This window comes from Pinus tabuliformis, chromosome 2_1 (assembly GCF_031772625.1).
Source record: "Pinus tabuliformis cultivar Carrire ecotype Pingquan chromosome 2_1, CPIR1, whole genome shotgun sequence".
NCBI classification, from domain to species: Eukaryota; Viridiplantae; Streptophyta; class Pinopsida; order Pinales; family Pinaceae; genus Pinus; species Pinus tabuliformis.
The window spans coordinates 712870588-712887630 of record NC_142299.1 but is presented as its reverse complement, the minus strand read 5'-3'; the positions used below and the strand labels follow the sequence as shown (position 1 = coordinate 712887630).

General features: G+C 35.3%; 1 pseudogene; it reads right to left on the bottom strand.

The window, feature by feature from the left end:
* Positions 1-1504: 1504 nt before the first annotated feature.
* On the bottom strand, positions 1505-9710 carry LOC149202578 (ABC transporter B family member 1-like; annotated as a pseudogene).
* Between the last annotated feature and the right edge of the window lie 7333 nt (positions 9711-17043).

Sequence of the window (17043 nt, the reverse complement as noted above, 5' to 3'; positions counted from 1 at the left end):
GCTATTTTGAGGAAACAGATTGCTTCTTAAATTTATTTGAACATTGTTCCTCCACATATAAAAATAAATAAAAAATGTAAAAGAGTAAAAATAAGTAAATTAATATACTCCTAATGCATTGCCCTCTTCATGAAATTTTATCATTTGCTTTTCCCATTGATTAAGTGCCTCCTCTGATCCTCCCCATGGCACTATATACACCTCCTGATTTAGGATTGTTCAAAAATGCCAAAAATTTTAGAAACCTACAATTTTTTTCACTTTTTGCATTTTTACCAAAAAACCAAAACTATATTCAGAATGCCATGTCAATCTGAATGTGACTATCAGTAAAGTTACATCTTGAATTCCATCTCTTTATAGCAAATTCAAATCCCAACAAAAATCCACTTGTAACGAAATCATAGCAGAGAATTTACCCTTTAAACCTTACAATTGCAAACACTGATAAGCTAATAAAATCATACTTACACTAAGAAGGATAGCAGTTTCTAAAGCATAGGGCTCCTTGATAGTCACTAAAGCAACTTGTTTCCACTGCCTCGTCCTATCACCACCCAAAAAATATAATCCGGCACTCATTTTGGCCAGTTAAGGTCTGATGTTACATAGACCTTAAGTATGTATATCAATGTAAATCCTCTAGTACTATCCAGTTTTATCAGGAAAAATATACACCGGGGCTACTGCCTGGCTTGATATTTCCTGACTCATTGATGTCAAGTCTTACTACATCCAACAAGTTCTCCATGAATCACTTCTCTAATTTTGATAACACAAAAATAATATTGTGACTGCACTCTATTTCTCAACCAATTCTTAATAGAACACTTCTCTGCAACTCTGATAAAACACAAGTTGACAACTATTATGCTCAATAGATATTGCAACACAAAAATAATATTGTGACTGCACTCTATTTCTCAACATATTCTTAATAGAAGACTTCTCTGCAACTCTGATAATACACAAGTTGACAACTATTATGCTCAATAGATATTGCAGAAATTGGAAATCAACACTTTTGCATAAAACTTAGTCAAGAAACACATATACAGAGACCATAAAATTGATTTGATACAAGAACGACTATGGCAAGGTAAGCAAGGTCTACATCTAAGTGCAGTATTAATGCTATTTTGAGGAAACAGATTTCTTCTTAAATTTATTTGAACATTGTTCCTCCAAATATAAAAATAAATAAAAAATATAAAAGAGTAAAAATAAGTAAATGAAAATACTCCTAATGCGTTTCCCTCTTCATGAAATTTTATCATTTGCTTTTCCCATTGATTAACTGCCTCCTTTGATCCTCCCCATGGCACTATATACACCTCCTGATTTAGGATTGTTGCTCCCTGGTTCAAAAACGCCAAAAACATTAGAAACCTACAATTTTTTTCACTTTTTGTATTTTTACTAGAAAACCAAAACTATATTCAGAATGCCATGTCAATCTGATTTTTTTCACGAAAATCGTTTTGCTCACCTCAAGCATTGTCTGTCAGAACCGCTTGGTCAGATTCTCGCCAACAATTTCCCAAAAGGAATGCTGCACCGTATTGAAAATGAGGGTGCCAAATGATATCGCTATCACAACAAAGCAGTATTTCTTGATTTCATTTTTTATCTATAATGGATCAGGGTTGTAATAGATGCTCAGCACAACACTCATGATGTAAGCGAAGAGTACGCTTATTGAACCACAGAACATGGACGCTACGGATCCTAGTAGGGCATAGGCCCATTCTGGGGCATTCATCTTGACTAGTCTCCAGAATGACCTTGCCTGCTCTATGAAGGCTACTTTCTCTGTTTTGTGTGCTCTGTTGACATCGACAGATGTGCTGAAATCGGAAGTATAGAAGTCTGAAAGCCTTCCGGAATAGGGAGATCGGACATAAGAAGAATTTCTTCAAATTATGGGAGAGCTCATACAATTCCTTACATTGGAGGGCCTGGAAATGGGCAAACAAACAAAAAATCAAAACGAGAATACAAATCTATGTTCATTCTATTTCCCCTTACTTCTCGGGATCATTTAGACTGATAAATACTGAGAATTTATGGAAGGTACAGAACAAGTTTCCTTTCTGTCTTGGTGATGAATGAGTGGGTCATTCAGAATGTGACAAAATGTAAAAGTCCATAAACTTCTACAGAGTAGCATCTAAAGTACCAATAAAAACTATAAGGGTTAATGGGAGGAGCAAAACAACTACAATTTAAGAAAAAAGATTTATCTCTCGACCGAACAAAACCATTATATTTGAGGAAAAAAAATGAAGGATTGTATGAGAAGGAATCCAAACAGTTTGGTGGAAAATATTTCACTGTAATAAAACCAGAAAAACTTGGCAGCTGCTAAATAATTTTCCAAAGAAAACCCTGAGGATCTATAGACAAACAAAACAATTATAATTTCACAAACTGCTAATCTAAGGATGAACAAAACAAGTATAATTTTATGAAGAAGAAGCTGAGGATAAGCATTATAATTACAGTTTTACAGAGAAGGCCCCAATGATTTATGGGACTACAAAAAAATTACAATTTTATAAAGAAGGCGAGAGGATTTATGGGAGAAACAAAACAATTCCAATTCTATAGACTTTCAGTGAGAAAACTATTGCATAGGTTAGCCACAATGTGCCATTATTGCATTAACATAGTGGGATAAAACCTTTACCTGGCACTATTCTTTCTTGCATTGTTACCAAGCTCATGGGTAGTTTCTTGGAGTCTGATCAATTTTGAATAAGCCTCGTCATCCCCTTTTCAGATAAGGTCATCGTGAGTCCCCATCTCCAAAATGCTCCCCTGTTGAACAACTGCCACCAGATCAGCCTTCCTAATGGTTGAGAGACGATGTGCCACAACTACTGTTGTTCTTCCTATCATGCACCTGTCAAGGGCTTCCTGAATAAATTTTTCTGATTCAGAGTCCAGAGAATTGGTTGCTTCATCCAAAAGTAGTATGGTCGGGTTCTTCGACATCGCTATGGCTATTGCAATGTGTTGCTTTTGTCTGCCTGATAGTTGGCCACCTCTTTCACCAACCTGGAGTTGCAGAGCCAACTTAGTACAAATCATAACCATGGCTACTATCAACTCTGACATATAGAAAAGGAACAGTGAGATGGAAGAAAAGTGCTATAAACCATAGATATATAGTTCAACTCCTGGGGATTTGGGTTAGAAATGGAAGGGAAGGAGACTTAATAGTGGGAGAAGGTATTCCAGGATTGTAAGGTAAACATATCAGACTGTTGTTATTCACACACACAAGTCATAAAGAGCGACTAGAAGACTGAGCAAGGAAATAAGCATAATCACCAAACCTAATCAACCATCTCTGCAACAAACAATCAACTGAAAACTAATTAAGCATGTTTGCAACAAAGAATTTTCAGTAATTATAGCTAGTAGCACTCAGTTGAGTGTCATATCCTTCGGGGAGCTTTGTGATAAAAGAGTGTGCATTTGCAACTCTAGCTGCTTCCTCCATTTCCACCTTGGTTGCATCCTCTCTTCCCAATAGCATGTTTTCCTTAATGCTTATTGCAAACAATGTCGGTTCCTGATTCACAAGCCCTATATGTTGTCTAAGCCATTTCAACTATAGAGTTTTGATGTTAAACCCATCAAGTAGCACTTGACCTTCATTCACAAAAATTAAAAATAGTACTTTTGAGAAGCAATTCATTAAACTAAAAACTGGAGTTCAGGGTATGAAAATGCCATGTAAAATCATGTATTGGATACCTTCAATGGGGTCATAGAAGTGCTCAACTAGAGCAACTATAATACTCTTTCTCGACCCACTTCGACCAACCATATCTATAGTTTTTCCTGTGGGAATGTTCAATGAGAAACGGCTGAGAATGGATATCTCTGGTTTAGAGGGATATGCAAAATTCACGTTTCGTAGCTGGACATGGCCTGTGACTGCGGGCAGAGTAATTCCATCAAAGTAGTTTCGATCAATCTTGGGCCTATGATCAACAGTTCTAAATATATTCATAGCAGCAAATTTTTCCTTTGAAAATGCTATCATGATGGGAGTTTCTTGCCACAATGTTCTGCAACAACAGATTAAAATTGTAAAATCACTTCCTACAAATCAAATTGTGGAGAAATAGGAGAAAACAGGCAATTGGGTATACTACATACAATCCACCAATCATGACTGAAAACATAGTAGATATGGCCAATCCTCCATTTGTATCATGGTGCGTCACAAGCCATCCTCCATACCACAAAAGTAGAGCATAACAGCAAAATATCACACAATATGTTGACCGCAGCCCAAATTGGTTTACGAGACCACTCTTATATCCAATCTTCTGAGCCACACTTAGAGACGCAGAATACGCTTTTAGCGCTTTCTCCTCGCCTACGAATGAGAAAACCATGCGAATTTGTGCCAAGGCCTACAAGTTGAATTGAATTAAATTTAGCCCCATTAAAAACAGTTCAATTCCTCACTAGAAAAGGGAGCTGATTATATCAAACAATTCAGCACCCGTTCTGCAATGTTACCAGCCTCTGCATATGCATCCTGACTCCTGGAGGAAAGCTTGGTTATCGTTATGGTATGAATGGCTCCTAACAAGGCTATCAATGGCACCACTGAAAGAGTCAACAGAGCCAACTTCCACACTGTGATGAACCCCACCACAAATCCAGCCACAAATGTTGCCATGTAATGGATGAAATTGCCTAGCTGCGAATTGAATTACATCAAAGTTAATGAAATTTCCATAATCTAATCTCAAGAGGAGATTTATAAGCAATTTCAAAAGGCCCCAAAGAGAGGAGTAGTAGGGGAATGGAAGGGTGTTCATGAGTTCTTCAAGACTAGTCGTAGACTGTACTGATAAAAGGAAAAGGTCAAGCAAACAAACATACACTAAGTAATCAATTAACCATTAGTAAGACACATTAGTTCATTTTGGCTGTCTCCATTGACATAAATTGAAACCATTGAGAACATAGAAAAAAATTAACTGACCTTCTCACTGATAGCATCCTGAACAGCCACAATGTCACTGCGGATAGTATTGATGATGTTGCCCGTCCGTGCATAAATGTTGAAATATTCCACATCTTGATTCAGAGTGGCCTCCAGATACTTGATCCAGAGCTTGGTCGACTGCCTCTCCCCTTTCTTCCACCAGATAAGCGGAGATAAGGCCACTAGATTTTTGCTTTTAAAACATTACCAATGTAGGAATTTGGAAAGACTGCTGACATTCCTCGATGTGAAAATATCTTCATTTAGGGTGCCATAAACTCCACAAACTCTCTTGGAAGCTCGGCGAACAGTTTTCAAGTGGAGGGTAAAACATTGGTGATGAGGAGCAGATTGAAGTACGAATGACCATTAATGGTGAAATGAATTCCGCCCTTTCTTTGACAGGGTACCCTGAATCAAGAAACCGACACCAATTCAAACCCCATATCAAGAAACTCAAAACAACTTTTTAACAGAGCACCACCTCTAGTTCAAAACCCACATCAAGAAACTCTAAACAACACTAAAGCTACCAGATACAAACAAAATCCACAAATCTTCTATATTGAACAGGGACGATTCCAGCCTAAAGCTTAGCAATGTGCTCAAAAATGGGCTCCGAGAGATCAAAGTGCTCCAGAGGAGGATTGCACCAACCACTTCAATTGATGACCCGAAGCCTAAACCTGAAGCGAAGCCAAAACTGTTATGGAGGATCAAATTTGCGCTGGTCAGGTGGTTAGGGAAGAAGATTTTGAATTCATTTGTGATGAGGTTAATTCCATTAAATGCTTATTGACAGATGCGAGAGCCACCAAAACTTCCAATTCTAGTTCAGTGACCAATTGGCTTAACAGACTTCAGGATTTTCTCACTGATGTTGTCGACATAGTGGAGGAATGTGAGCAGGGAAATCTTATTTTCATCAACATAATTTTCCGCTATCGAATGGGCAGGAGCATTAGAAAACTGAAGGAAAGAATCACAAAGATACACACGGGTGCTAAATATCTCAAATATCTGACCTCCCTAAATGCTACTGTTGTTGTTCAAGCACTCAATGCATATATTGAATCATCAGAAGAAGATAAAAGAAGAAAATCCTGTGCTCTTCTATCTCAATTTCAAGCGGTGGGATTAACGGAAGATACTAAAAATGTCAGTTAGTGGATACTGGAAAATAGATTCAGAGTGATTGCTATTGTGGGTATGGGAGGACAGGGCAAAACCCTTCTGGTGCAAGAGGTATTCAACAACCAAAAGGCCTAAGACAGTTTAGACCAATTTGTGTGGCTTACAGTATCAAATTTGCGTTGGTCTAGGTGGTTAGGGAGTTGTAACTACCTCAGCATAATCGAGCAACTCAACATTGCTCAATCATCTAGCATATCATCTAATGGTGCAAATTAATGACATGTAGGTAGAGAGAAAAGTTTATTTCAGAGGGAATGCCTTACGGCGTAATTATATATAGATATATATGTGTGTGTGTGTGTGTGTGTGTGTGTGTGTGTGTGTGTGTGGGGTGGGGGGGGGGGTTATGGTGAGGTATTCTGACTCGGGAAGGGACTTGTGAGCGAGGACTTTGGTCCCCCAAGGTTCTCTCTTTAATGCCAAAGTGTAAATGACATGCCAATAGTGATGTGGGTTTTTTGACCCCTAAAATATATATAAGAAAACATTTGAAATAGAGGCGGAAAAATATGTGGAACTTAACAATGAAAGTAATACTGTTTAGAGTGGAATAACATATGAACTCAACAACAAAATGTAATGAAAAGTGTTAATGATCTAAGAGAATTGAAGTCATTGTTTTGCAACCCCCAACAACAAGATCTAATGATAGGTGATAATGATATTATTCAATGCAATAATAAGACTAAACTGCATTAGATTCCTTACAATAAAATGATAATGCTGCAAAAAAATTATACAAATTGGTTTAGATTGTATAAAAACAAGAGAAATATGCATGACTTAGTGTGCATAAGAGGAATTATATGAGTTTTCGTAGAGATAAGTTCCTTATAAAACAAATGTTGTATGTTTGATTTAAAAGAAAGAATCATTCCACTCTCTTGTGAAAGTCTTCTTTTCTCCTATGAAATGGAGAATCATCTTGCTAATGAATCCATGAAGAGCCCACATAAATGGATATGGAATCAACTTGTTTTTTCCATCCAAGGGCAGAGAAAGATTTTTATTTTTTCTATTTTAAATGAAAAACCTAATACTTACATTACCAAAAGGGACTTAACTGCAAGCATTTCCTCTGGGGAAGAACACCAATATGGAGCTTCACATCTTTGACCATGATATAAGGTCGTAATCCACTCCATAGCATCATGGAGTTAAATCAAGGAAACTAGATATCTACTTCCTCAAATCAAATCCATCCACCTAAGACAATCAATCTCGCTAAAACTTATAAAAATGTAGAGGACTGTTGGCAGGTCTTTAAGTAAACAAATGATATATGGCCAAGGGCATGACTTTTTGGATCCATTGGAATCTTCTCATGCATACATGCACAATCTAGTGCGAATTGCATATTATAATTAGTCCTTTTGGAGTTATGGCACAATGTAGGCTGCAGAGTTTGTCTTGGAAAATGACCAGATACATGGAGTTGAAAATGCATTTAGTTTTGGACTTTTAGATGCTTTATTTTTCAAACTACATGGCCCCTGAATTAAAGATTTATATTGTGTATGCCCCATTAGCTAAAATGCACCACAATTTGTTTATTTATTCTTTGTCTTTCATGTCTGTAAATATGTTACTGGAAGTGAACAATTTGAATTTTGTATCTTTTTCCTTGACCATGTCTAGGGCTCAGAAATAACTTTGCTCCAACCAAGGTTTTTTCAATAAATGGCATGTTCTCACATTGTATGATGGTAAACAAAGTGAGGGGATGTAATAAATCAATTTTTACTGAGTTTATGTAGTTATAGCAAAATATCAAGTAGAAAATCCATTTCGAGATTGATTTTACCCAGTTCCACACACAGAGGCATAAGAAAATCAAGTATCAGTACTGACCAATTGTAATGACCTTAAAGTGGTGTATGAGTTTTTTGACATCAAATCAAAAATTGAAAGTATGTTACTTTTGCAAGGTTCAATTCCCTAATTTGAAATTTACAATGAGTGTAGCTTTTTAATTTGAAGGTCAAATATTTATAATGGGATGGTCTATTGTAGCCTAGACTTAGTACATAAGACCTATTCTTTATGAATGGAAAGGTTCTTGTTCATATAATTCATGTTGAATAATGTGTTAGTCGTGAAATCTATTAAAAGTATGCTTTATAATATCTATATTGATATGCACAAAATGCATTGTTATTCTTTTCGAACAGTTTGAGGATCCCTGCATAGTCTATCCATTGGAGAGTGTTACTTTTTCAACCTCAGTGACTAACATCAAAATTGTTTGGTACTTTCGTGTCTGAAATAGGTTAGCTCTTAAGTACATTTTAACGACACCTGTATTTTAGACTTTATGTTTCATATTCTATCCTTTTCAAGATCTTGCATTAACTTCATTTTGATAAAAGTAACTTTTTTTTCTTCCATTACAACATAGATCTTTGCTAATGGGGTTTCATAAAACATCATAAAAACAACTGAAGAGCAGAGAATCAATCAACAGACATCCCTAAGAACCAAGATTGTTCATCAAAAGAATAATACACATGCATAATTTCAATATGTAAGAGATCTAGAAAATCATTTATCGTCTTTGCTTTTTCTTAAAGTCATTAGGATGTAACAAATTAGAACCACATAATTTTATTTCTTCTGATAGTTCATTTTTGAAGCTCATATTACTATCCTTTTTGATATTTCTTATGAGATACCTACAAACATAAATTGATGCCTTACAACACTTTTATTTCATTTCATGGAACAACCTTTTTGCTTCTTCAACCTACCCCATTCGACCAAAACTATCAATTAGAGCAGTGTAAGTGTGCAAATTGGGTTGAATTCCTCTTCCAACCTTCTCTTGAAAAGGAACCAAACACAAACATAATCGATCAAACTTTCTAAAATTGTTTATTAATGTATTGTAGGTTATAATATTAGGTACATGTCCCAAGTCCCTCACAATCAAAAAGTCATGAAATGTTGCATCTACCTGGCCTTCCTTGTCAAGAATATAAATAATACCATTATAGGTGACCAAGTCTCGTTTTCACTTCAAATGCTTCATAAATTCAGAGAGTCCAAGAGATGATTTTATTTTCCCTATTTCAACAAACGCATCGATAAGTTTGTTTAGCACTGTAGTATTGCAAACAAAGCTCTCCAACAACTCCCTGAAAACGTCATAGGCTACTCCTGTATCTCCCACCTTTGCAAATGCCCTGCATAAAGCAAAATAACACATAGAATCTAGAGATTTATTAGCTAACAAATCCTTGAAGATAGGACATGCAAAACTAAAGTTTCCATCTTCTCCTACAACAATAAAAAAAATGTAAATAGCAACGTTCAGAACAACACCTTCATTCCTCAATACTATAAATAAATAGTAAGCAGTGGTTAATTTCTTAGCTTTGATGAGCTTTTTAATTAAGGAAACAAACATCTTTGTGTTTGAGACAATTTTAAACTTGAAAATAAGACGTTTGAAAACATCTTCACTCTCATCCCCTTCTTTAACAGGGATATCAACAAGCATTGATAAACATGAATCATCTGCATTCTTCCTCCATTGAACATCTCATCCAATGTTTTGCACAATTCTGATTCAGATGTACTGGACTCAAGCAATGTATGTGTCACAAAAAGGATATCAATGCTAATATGCATGAAACTTTTCAATAAAATAATTCATATACATCCATTTTTTAAATATTGGGGAGAAAAGAAGTTAGATTTGATACATTATCATGTCAAGCTAATTTTTCCTTATTTAATAGTCTCAAACAATATTCAATAAGGAGAAAAATAACTTCTAACTAATTGCAGATCATATCATCCTTGGTTTGAATGTCATTAGTGTTCAGGTTACAAAAGCTTCTATCCAACAAATAACATTATATCCCAATCTGGGAAAAACATTTAGATTGAAACATTTTAATTAAAATAAATGTGTACTTCCAAAGACATAATTTATAATAATATGTTAGATTTGTTTACAGGTGGTTAACATAATTTTTGTTTTTGTTGGCTCGACCCACAGGGATTTGAACTTTGACTCTCATGGTTCATGTAATACTTCATAACATGACGATCACCAATTGAGTTTCACCTTGTGGGCTAAGTGGTTGACGTATTTTTAGATTAAGAATTGCAACATGATTTCCAACGTAATCTTAAATAAACAAGGATCAAAACCTTGGGCTGTGAGTTTTTACTTTGTGGTTGGTATGGAGCACCACCACGTAAATAGCCCAAGTTCAAACCATGAAGGGTGGGGAACCTACTTTGGAGTCCTAAATTAGAAATTCATAATTCTAAGTAAGTCAAAATGAATTAAAAAGTACCTATTTTGTAGACAACAATAATTCCTAATTCTGGAACTGCTAAATTTAGAACAATAATTAATACTAAAAAGTCACGAGAACAATGTATGCATAACTAGAGGAATGTTGTTAACAATGCTCCTTCCTTAACTGTTGTGCCTCTCTTTTGACTTGTTATCTCATTGCTGAAACACACCATCTACTATGGGGGAATGACTAAGAAGTAAAAGATACTTTCAAACATTAGTGTCTCAATGCAAGGTATATCCCTCAGTGATAACATCTAAGTTGAAAGTAGAACTAACTTTTTTCACAAAGTGGTTGTTAAGGAGATTGACATCAATGTAATTAATTAGTGATTACCATAAAAGAGGTAAATAACAAGTCCAATAAATATTTTTGGCCCTGAAAGCCTAGGTAGGAAAGGATGTTGTTTGTGAAAAGCTTTACTTCTTCCAAATTGCTATTTATGAACTTGAATCTACAAACACAAATATTCTTCCCATACAAAACTTGATCTTGAGGGACTACTTGAGGTTGTCCTGCATTATAAATACCTTTAAGTTTTTAGTTTATATTTCATAACATTTAAATATTTAAATTGGCGATATAATTTAGAAATATAAGTTAAATGAATGTAATCAAATGGATTGATGTTAGAACAATCCATTATCAATCAATACTTTATATTGGTGAAATTAAAGTTTTCAATTTGGGATTGAAGCATGAACATTAGGTAAACAAGAATTAATTCCTAGTAGGCTCAAGAAAATGAAATGAAGGCATTAAAATAAGGAGAGACAGTGCTTCAAGTAAACTTAGGAGAGAAGAAATTTTAATATTTTCATCTTATAACAATTATGAGCAAAGAAAATGAGAGAGAGGGCTCATGCAGAGCTTGATAAAACTCGATTCCTAAAAGCAAAAGCTACTAGAGAGATTTATGAGGCTGCAATAACTAGTGATAACCTACATATCCTACCAATGCCAATTTTTGTGGCCTATGCAATATCAGTCTCCTTCACTAAGTAGGTTCTTGTCATATATTTCTAATGTTTAGGTAGAAGGTGGTGCAAATTATGAAAATTCTCATGGAAAGGTGTTACCAGAAGTTAGAATGATGAGGTACTTGCACCTTCCCAATCCAATGGTCATAGATAATGATGAGGACAATCATGATAAGATACAGATGTCGTTATTTGAAGTCATATATCTTGTTTTAATTCCTAGTTCATCTCTTGAAACATCAAAAGCTAACGGCTAGCTTTATGGTCCTATTAGCATAACGGTGTCAAGCTTTATTAATTCCTCCACAAAGATTGCACCCAATTAATGAGAGTTTTCTTTTAGGAAACGAATCATGAAGCCATGTGAATTCATAATCATGTAAATCTAAATTTAAATGAGTACATTTTCTTGTTATGGATGTCTTTACATTGAGATACACAAAATTAGCATTATAAAATTGATATATGGCCTATTGTATCTTTGAAATAGGGACACCACACTCATCAACATCTCTAGTTTTCTCGAACTCTTACTGAACGAAGAGGGTGGTATGGGTTTGTCTTTATGATCCCAATTGATTGAATAGTATGCCTCTGCAGTAGCATATTGCAAGACATTTTAAGAAGAGTCCTATAGACAAATTGATTAGAAAAATTTGAATGCCAATGTCGCAAGATAACAATCAAAGGCTCAACCATGGATTCAACGGGTGCAAGGAATTAAATTTTAAATAAGCACCTTGTCTCCAAATAAGCACCTTCAACGAGAAATAAGGTATTTGAATGCGTTTTGGAAGAGGATATATGAAAAAAAATACAACAATTTTAATGTCTTCATCTCCTTTTCTTAAGAGGAGTAGAAGCTATAAGATGAAGACATTAATTTTTTTGTATTTTTTGTTATCTCCTCCTTCAAAAGGCATTCGAGTACCTTATTTCTCATTGAACTCATGGATTCCTCATATAATGACCAAAATGATTAATGACATTTTCCAGATTTGCAGCTTCGAGAGAAAACACTTCAACATTGATTAGGCATTTAACCATTTTACTTGAAATTTCCATTTGACCTGTGTTCCTAATAATATTTATATTTGAGTCAGGCATAGGATCAATCAATATATCAAATTATCTCCTCTGACTTATATAAATCATGCAACAAAGAGTAAATATACATTTTGTTTGCATATCTAATATTTACTTGTGCTCTGAAATAACTTTTTATTCATCCAAATTTAGTAGATTGGTTTGTACCATGTAAGTTGAATGAAAACAACACCTAATTACTCTTTTGGAATTCTCTTTCAGAGTGTTTCTAGTTAGCTTTTTAATCCTTCAATCTTATGTATTCGTCCTAGTTTAAAATAGTTTGCACATTGAAATTAGTAACATTTCATGAAGAAATGAGTGACTGTTTTTTCTACTGCAATCCATTATAAGAAGGAAGCATCATCCTTTGGTACAAGGCTGACAAGCATTGTGTAAGAACACCTTCTTGGGTTGACCACTTTGAGACACGACTTCTTGCACTAGGTCTTCAATATTTGTTTTATGGTAATATGGGTGATGCTACAGTTTGGCACATCTTAGCTCAAAATTTCTTTGCAACTATTTTCTATTGCATAGTATTTTACGACCCATTTTCAAAGGACTACAACTACATTTTCACTAACCTTGCTTGGGCTATATTTAGTAATCATCAAAGCACATGTGAGTTGTAACTTTGTGTCCTAGTCATCTTACGTACCTATGATAAATGCATTGACATTGTTTTGACTCACTTTTTCTTCACATGAAGGGAGTTGGAGAGTTGATAGGTGCTACAATTTTTGATACCAGAAAGACTAGATTAGTAGCATATATTGTGCGTGTGTTCATGATCATAAAAGGCTTTTATGTTCAGGTATGTCTAGGTTTAATTCGGCACAAGTTATTTTTCATTGCGTGCTTTAATATTTCTGTTGTTTCAAACTTAATAAGGAACAATGTCATGGTCTTGTAATCAACAACAACACACATGTTTCCAAAGCACAGACATTACGAGACCACCTTACTCACCTGGGTTAGCTGATATCCTTGGAAAATAACTAACCACAACTTATATTCAACCTATAAAACCAGGAATAACTTTCCCACATCGATTAGACGTTTAAATGTTTACACTCATTTAAAAGCACTACAATATTTCCCCATAGTGGATTGTAGAGAACCTCAGTGAAAAAATGGAAATGAAATTCAAGAAAGAGCCCCCATTACTCCAATAACTTCTACTATCACAAGAATAAATGTATGACTTCATCCTAGTTCAAGTCTCATAAAATTGGGTGTAATTATTTACACCTAGTTCTATATTGGCATTTCTTGCCCTGTTCATTTGGTTTTCCACTCATTGTGGGTGAAGATAAGAAGGATATGGATATGACAGAAATTTAAAAATTATTAAGATGCAAAATTTGTATTCAAACGTAACAAGACCTCTTTGTTTTGGGTAACCACAAAAGTAAATGTGTTACTCAACATGCTTCTCTAGTGAAATTGTTGGTTGATCAAAGGTAGAAGATGGAAATTCTTGAGGTTGTGTGCAATATGCTTAAAGGACCTCTTTGTTTTGGGTAACCACAAAATTAAATGAAAGTGAACATGTGTTACTCAACATGCTTCTCTAGTGAAACTGTTGGTTGATCAAAGGTAGAAGATGGAAATTATTGAGGTTGTGTGCAATGTGCTTAAAGGTCTTGTTCTTAGCCTGCACGAAGACACTTTCTCAACAATGTTGAACAACAAAACATCTACAAATTTCACTCATGACAAAGTTCAAGAAGAAATTGTGCACCAGCTTAATGACCCAATGGATATCAAAAAGCACTACTATACTCCACTTTGATCTCAGTCAGAATGGCAACCAACCACCATAATTTCATAAAATGAAGTTAACCTTGTTTTCAGTTACAAGAAAAATTGTGAATCAGGCTAACATAATTTCATAAAATGACATTATCTTTGTTTTCAGTTACAAGAAAAATTGTGAATCAGTCTAGGAAGCAAATCTTGAATGTTTTGTATGTGATTTTCTATAAACATACTATATAGTTACAATGAGCTACCTGGTTTAAAAATAAACATATAAATAAACCTATTCCATATTATAGTTCAATGGCAAAAACAATGAGACATTCCATGATTACATGCATTTAATCACGTCTCTTAGATAAATGACTATATACAGGAAACACTAGATGAGAATACGAGACCCATATTGTATGAGATAGCCAAACTAGAAAGTCAAAGAAAATGATTTAACCTATGAGTGTAGTGATTTTCATACTCATTAGAAGAGAACTCTGGTAACCACAAGTTCTTTAACATTGCAGATGATTTAAAAGAGGCAACAATAGGTCGAAAATAATCTTCATACCATATCAATTAATAAAATAGTTGAATATCTCATGCACCATAGGTTGCTATAATCATGGAATCTAGTAGAGCATGTTTCTCCATCGAAAATGGTGTTATGAAATATTTTGTTGTGGTAAGTTATTTTTACATGTGTTTAATCAAAATCAAGATCAGGTCGAGGCCATTATTGATATCCAATCTAAGTTGATATTGCTGATAGTAATAAGCACTCACAAACCTTTCATTTTTAAGAAACCTAATTAGACAATATGTATAATAAAATGAATTCCTAATCGTTTGTTGAGGACCCTTGTAAGCTGCAACAATTATTAATTGTTGTTAGGTTTCTCAATGTTAGATTGTGCCATCCATACAATAAAAATATATAATACACTTATCACAACAATTATAAAAGCAAAATGTGAAATGGGAACTTCCATTTAAATTATTTCTACTCTGGGCACAAAAATTTGCATGGAAGAAATGAGGACGACTAACCAAATATGGGATAAAGGGTGAAACATGCTAACTAAATTTTAAAATGAAAATGAGTCATTAAGGGTGCTTGTCCATTGTACAGCCACCGTGGAAACAAACAATTATGAAGTTTCTCAATTGTTTTTTTTTTACATAATTGGTTGTTGTTTGTACTCCAAAAATAATTGGGGAGGCTAAGCTCCAGTGTTACAAGGCATTATGCCCGAGAAGCAAAGTAAGGAAATATTACAAGGAAGATAAATTTCCTCTTTGCTTCTGTCATTCTTGACTTTTGGAAAACCTGAACAAGTATAGTTTCTAATAAACTGAAATAGTAAGAGATAGAATTTGCAAGTCATGCTTAGTCTATGTTGATATGACTCATTTGGTGGGCTGTAGAATCTTCATGATTGCCTTCAACTTCTGCGTTCCTTCAATTTTAGGAGCTGGTGCTGGGAGTGCTACTTTTTTCCATGATGAACTTCAGAATTTCGATGGACTCTTGGACATGACTGCATCTATTTGAGAGGTCATTGAACTGCTCTTGAAGGGAAGAAACTCTGTGGAAAAAGAGATTGAGGTCGACCTCATGCCTCTCCTTAGTGATCTGGGCATGGGTGTCGATTTTGGTTTCCAAAATCTTCTAGTGAGCTCGGATTTGTTCCAGTTCTACTTGCAGGTTGGCACAGTGTAAGCAGTCCTCATTTCTCGCCATTGTGTATGGACAATCTAAGTTCTCCTTGCGTAGTGAGATCAGTGTGCTGTAGGATTGCTGATCCAACAAGCCTGAGAAGAAGAAACTTAGAGGAGGATTAGCATAAATGAGGGAAGGGGAACAAAGGCTCGGAGCAGAAGATCGATCGAGAGGAAACGATAGATGTAGTAGATGCAGCCAGGGAGAAGCGAAGATGAGATTCTGAGAGAAGGAGAGTGCGATTATGTAGGCGGGCTCTAGCAAGGGGGTAGGGAAGAATGGGGAGGGAGTCACGGGAAAATGTGAGAAGCCTCACGAGAGAGGAATGAGTGGAATAGAGCAGCATGGGTGATGGGACAGAAGGGAGATTGCCGTATTGTTTTCAGAGATATGGTGATAAATTCATCATGATGGAGAATTTCAATATGGATTTTTGCGGCGACCAGGATCTGATTCTGCATGATGATGTTGCGAGTGATGGTGAAAAAGTACTCAATATTATTAATAAATTTAGCAGCCGGTTTGAGTATTGATTTTCTTTTGATCATGGTATATAATTTTGGGATTCGATGGAGTTGAAAAGGAGACTGCCTATGGATCTGGTGCAAGATTTATTGGCACAAGTGTCGACCTCCTTATTGAGGGATCAAAGAACATGGAAGAAATGGATATTTGTCATTTGCTGGGTAAGAAATTGACACCAATTGATAGTTTGTTGCAGGAGCACATTAGAAGCACTCCGGTTGTGAACCATTAGACTTATGATGGTGGCCGAGTCTCCAAGGACCATTGCAATGTCTATGCCATGTTTTTGAAGTTGGATGAGCCCTTGGTATAGTGCGAGAGCTTCAACCATGTTGTTGGAGAGGGGGCCGAATCCCCATTCATAAGTCATTTTGATATCTCTATTGCCGTTGTAGATGATTCCACCAGCCCCTGCCATTCCTGGATTAGATTTGGAGGCCCCATCGA